This window comes from Vombatus ursinus, unplaced genomic scaffold (assembly GCF_900497805.2).
Source record: "Vombatus ursinus unplaced genomic scaffold, bare-nosed wombat genome assembly UNPS02014809.1, whole genome shotgun sequence".
NCBI lineage: Eukaryota > Metazoa > Chordata > Mammalia > Diprotodontia > Vombatidae > Vombatus > Vombatus ursinus.
This window is the reverse complement of record NW_020954587.1, coordinates 6585598-6591597: the sequence shown is the minus strand read 5'-3', so window position 1 is coordinate 6591597 and position 6000 is coordinate 6585598.

The window sequence follows — 6000 nt, the reverse complement described above, 5'->3', positions numbered from 1 at the left end:
AATCCAATTCACTTGCATGTCATGGCATCACCTCCCTGATGTCATGGTCTTCTTTGAGAACAAAGGACAAGCAGCAATCAGCAGCAATCTACAAAGAAACTCTTCTCCTATAATACCTTAGTAACTGTCTAAGCTTTCTGGTTCTTGTTGAATATACCTGTACATACCAAATGAAATGGTCCATTGTCACTAGGCCATTGTTTACATTCTTTCTACTGTCTTCCAGAGATTAAAAAAAGTATAAACAAACAAATAAAAACCCTCAAAGTCTTGTTTATTCCTATACTGTCCAAGTTTGCAATACATGTTGGTAACACTTATCTTTGAATATATTGAACACAAATCTCACACTTCTTACAGACATCTACTGACACCTTTAACCAATACACTCTATTTCTTAATAGCTTTAGTGAAATCTTGATCTAAGAGTTCAAAGTTATCATGCAGTGCTTTTATGGCCATAGAACAAAACACCTTGTTTCCTGGTATCATACATGGGATCAGTTATAGTCTGGTACAACACTCTATTATATAGGTCAAAGTGCTGCTACTCTCTCAAAAAATTTTTTCCCCTTTATTTATTCATTCATTTGTTTGTTTTCAAAAAGCTGGGGCAATTTACTTACTCAGTTTTAATTTATGATTTCTTGAAATACAGCTCTGAAAAATCAGGCTTTTAAAAAGCCCCTTGTGATTCAAATGGAGTTACTTGACTAAGCTTTTAAACTTAAATCACTTTGGCTTTCATTGAGTGTCCAATAATAGCCCCCAGCCCAAACCTCTGTGGCTCATTGTTTAGTTTTTGAAGCCTTATGTTGAGTGTAACCAACAATTGTTTTCTGTTCTGGGCAGGAACCCTGAAGATCTTCCCCTCCCAGATTGATACTTTTGTGATGGTAAACTAAATCATCTTTTGTCTCAATTCTTACCTAGCCCTCTGTTATTGAATGGAAGTTACCTCAGACAAATGGAGACCTGGGAAAGGGAAATACCTTAATTTAGAAAGGCCAAGGTCACCCACTGCATCCCAAGCCATGGCCAGTCATCTTGACGTTTGTCTTGCCCCTGGAAGATGACTCTGGTGAAAAGCATGAGCCTGACAACTTTGTGCAGCTCTGCGTCACTTAAATCTGATTCATGACCAAGTCAAGACATCACTTTTGTGGTGTCTCTTTTAGAAAGCAGTATGAACAACAACTCTTTCAAAGGTGAGGTGCCCTCTGAGGAATTAAGATGGAATCGCCAAGGGTCACATCCTTGTTCCTAGCCCTATATTACTTCTTACAGTTCTTTATCATGGAGCTGTTCCCTCTGTCAGTCAACCAAGGAAAATTGAGACAAGGAGAATTTATTTAGTGTAACAGGTTCACATTTAAGGGTACACTCTCAGGCAGAAGTCCTAGACTTTCATAACTTTGCTTTCCTATGATAGGAGGACCTGACCTCTTACATGTCAGAGATTACTTTCACCCTTTTATAGATGTTACCATAATGTGCACTCATGGTAATGATGGGGTAAGGTCCCAAGCCAAGACCTTTGCCCCTAACCCCAAAAAGAATTTGAGTCCCATTTATCTATGGGCCTCAGAAAACCCTTGAACTTTCCTTGAACTCACTTGGTCAACGAAGTCTCTAGGGTTGCCTGAGGCTATAATCCACTCAACTGGCCCAGTACCTTACATGTGCAATCCAGTCTAACATTCTCCTCCTCTCTTCTATTCTGGTTCCTTTCAAATTCTTGACCTTTTGTCCTTCCAGATGAATTTATTTTTGGTTTGTTTCTATAAAGTAACCCCTTGGTAGCATGAAAATAGAAAAATTAAATAAAAAATAATTTGCAGCTAAATGGAAGGACACTTCACAGGTGTTGAGAGAAACAACGAAAAGAGTTGTAAGAGTTAATTTTGTGTTATGCTTCAAACTTGGGAGGATTTGAATGTATTGATGCAGAGTGAAATGAGAAGAACTTGGAGAACAATTTATACTATGAAACAATGTAGAGAAACTTAAGAACTCTGATAAATTCAATTACCATCCATTGCTCTGTAGACCTGATAATGAAATCTGCTTCCCATCCCTTAATAGAGAAGGGATGGACCAGAAGTGAAGAATGAGGCATACATTTTCTGAGCTGTCTAATATGTGAATTTGTTTTGCTTGACCTTAATTATTGATTACCTCTCAGGGTTGTTGTAAGGATCAAAGATAATAATTTTAAAGTACCTAGCACAGTGTTTGACACATAGTAAGTGCTATACAAACGTTAGTTATTGTTACTGCTCTTATAATTATTTTTACAAGAGAAAGTTTTTATTGGAGGGTGGGGAAGAATGAGGGGATGATAATATTGATGCAAAAATGTCAATAAATTTTTTATTTATAATTTTAAAATTTTTTAAAAAGTGTACAGAATAAACAAGGAAACAAAGGGAAATAAGACAAGTAGGACATCTCTGGAACTAATATGCTGAATGTATTATGTACTTTTTTTTAAAGTAGTAAGTAATGGCAATTCACAGCTTCATGTACAATCTGTTCAGCCACTCTCCAATTAATGGCCCTCCTCTTAGTTCTGTGATACAACAAAAAGTGCAGCTATAAATATTTTTGTACGTATGGTCCTTGCCCTCTTTTAATCTTTCGAAGTATAAGCCTAATAGCGGTATAAATGGGTCAAAGAGTATGAGCAGTTTAGTGATTTCTTGAGTATAGTTCCAAATTGTTGTTCAGAGCAGCTGTACCAATTCATAGCTCTACCAACAATACATCTTGTGTCTATTCTACCATATCCCTTTCATAATTGTCAGTCTCTTTTTGTCATCTTTACCATCTGATGGGTATGAAGTAGAAACTTATTTCCACTTATTATTAATGATTTGGAGCATATTTTCATATGGTTGTTGATAACTTGCTTTTCCTTTTAAGAATTGCCTGTTCAGGGATAGCTAGGTGGCGCAGTGGATAGAGCTAGGGCTCTGGATTCAGGAGGATCTGAGTTCAAATCCAGTCTCAGACACTTGACATTTACTAGCTGTCACTTAACCCCATTGCCTAGCCCCACCCCACCCCCCAAAATTGCCTGTTCAGATCCTTTACCAACTGGAAAATGGTTTGTTTTTTTTAAAATATGTTTAAATTAGTTCCCTAAGATGATGTTTAAATTACTTCCCTAATTAGTTCCCTACTATATCTTGGATATTAGATTTTTGCCAGGGCAATCTCAGTTAACTATTTCCCTTTTGATTTTAACTACATTGATTTTGTTTGAGAAAAAGCTTTTTAACTTTATGCAGTCAAAATTGTCTATTTTGTCTACCATGATCCTCTCAAACCCTGATTTGGTGAAGAGGTCTTTTCCTATCCATAGCTGTGAAAGGTATGTTCTTTCTTGCTCTTCATATTTGTTTATGATGTGGTCTTTTACATCTGGGTCACATATCAACTTGGGACTTATTATAGGATATGATGGGAGCTCAGACTAGTTTTTGCCAAACAACTTTCCAGCAGTTTTTGTCCAATAGTGAGTCTTTATCCCAGCTGTTGGAGTACTTGGGTTTACTGAACAGTTTACTTCAAGATCTTGTGTACCTAATCTGTCTAATTGATCAACTTTTCTATTTTTTAAGCAGTTCCAATTTGTTTTGATGATTACTATTTTGTAAGTATAAATTGAGATCTATGCCCACTTTCCTTATTGTATCCTTTTAAATACTTGACCTTTTGTTCTTCCATATGAATTTTTTGTCATCCCCCCCATTTCTATAAAGTAACTACTTGGCAGTTTGATTGGCATGGCACTGAATAACTACATTGATTTAGCTAATATATCTCTTCATCCACTCTGATGCCAAACAGGCAGAATCTCTATATAGTTCTAAGATCCTTTCTTTCATACAAATTTCTTGGGGCATTAACAAATCTCTCACATAATACCTTTGATTAATTCAAGGAAGTGTACCAACCCTGTTCACACTGATTCTGACTGATTGGTTCAACCAAGAAGTGTTCTTACCTAACAAAGGTAATTACTTAGAAGTAATGCTTAAATTACTTATTTATTATAGTCATTACTTAAAGGTAAAAGTGGTACTTAAAAGAAGTGGGCGAAATAATCAGTGAAGTACCACCCTTTCAGTGAATCAATTTGGCTGAATTTTTAACCTTCCCTATCTGTAAGTCTTCCATCAACACAAAACAATATCAAAATGCGTTTGGCATTTTACAAGTTTATATATGTTAGTAGGCATATCATTTGTATCTACAATCTGCTTCACTTTTTACTGGCTGTGCTCAGGCTCCGAATTCCCTCCTCATTTCTGCCCCCTGGCTCTCTTCAAACCCCAGCTAAAATAACACCTACAAGAAGCCTTTCAAAATTCCCCTTAATGCTAGCACCTTTCCTCTATTGATTATCTTCAATTTATTTTTTATTTATCCTGTTTGTACATAGTTGTTTTCATGCTGTCTCCCCCACCTGATCCCTTAGAGAAGGGGCTGCATTTTGTCTTTCTTTGCATTCCCTGGCTTAGCAAGGTGTCTGGCACATAGGCAGATTGGTAAACGCTTGTTACTGACTTGCCCGATTGCCTCCGGGAATGGATCTTTCTCCTTGTTATCAGCAGTTATTAACCGTTTTCTGCGACAGATCCCCTTGACAGGTGAAGTCTATGAATCCCTTCTCAGAATAACGTTTTTAAATACATAGGATTACAAAGGAAACTAATTAAAATGAAATAACGTCAAATTATTTTTTGTAATAATTTTACTTTTCTCCAATTACATGTAAAAAAACAATTTTAACTTTTTTTTAAGTTCCAAATTCTCTCCCTCCCCTCTCCCTCCCATTGAGAAGGCAAGCAATTTATTAAAATATTTTTTTTAATTCATGAATCCTTTCGGCAGTCCGGTGAAGCCTACAAACTCCTTCTCACAATAACGTTTTCAAATGCATAAAATAACATGATATAAAAGAAATCAATTACATTGAAAAAACTATAAAAATAATTTGGAGGAAAAAAATCAAGAAACTGCGAAACGTATGCACAAACCCCAGGTTAAGAACCTCCGGGTCTTTATTTAGCAACAAAAACGATGCTAATTGAGACTTAAGAGGATAGAGGATTTCTTTTTCTAACGTTTCCTCTAGGGAAGAAAGGTAAGGATGCTAATTCCCCAGAAGTGATCTCCCAAACCCCCTGCGGATGACAACCCAAGCCGGGGTTCGAAGCTGGCATGCCAAGCACGTCCGGGAGACGGGAGCCGGGGCGCCGCAGCAAGGAGTCTCCGGGAGAGGAGAGCCTGGCCGGCCCCGGCGTCCGCTCGGCGTCCTCTCGGCGTCCTCTCCGCGCGCCGCACTTCGGCATCTTCCGCTTCTTGTCGTCAGGAAGAATGAGAGGGGGGAGGGGAAGGGAGGACGCGGCCCCGCGCACCGCGGCGCCTCCAGTTTATTAGACCAGCTCCAACCCCGCCCCCCCCCCCCCCCCCCCCCCCCCCTCCCCCCCTCCCCCCCTCCCCGAAAGGGCGCTCGCCAAGCAGCAGCTGCCCGCTAACAGCGGCCTCACTCCCGCCAGACATCCCCCACCTCTCCGCGCGAGCTCCAGCGCGCGAGCTCCAGCGTCCAGGCCCCGCCCCCGGCGCCAAGAAAAGACGGACCACGGCGAAAGCGAGCGCGGGTTGCTGTCGGAAGTCCCCCACAAGTTCCCCTTCCGCTTTACAAACCACTTCCGGTTTGGTCCGCCAACATGGAGGCTGAGGGCTCTCGGGCCAGCGGTTTCTGATCGGCGGCGGTGCAACTTATTTTTCCCTCCTTCCTTTCTCCCCACCCCGTCCCCTTTCCAGTTCCTGGGCTCGCTGAATGGGGTCGGGGCTCCCCGCCGTCCGCCCCGGTTCCCACTCCGTTGCGGGGCAGTGTTAGGTAGAGGCGGGGTGGCGACAGGCCGAGCCGAGGCGGCGGCGGCGCCAGCCCCGGGCTCCGAGCGGCGGCGGCGGCGGCGGCGGGCG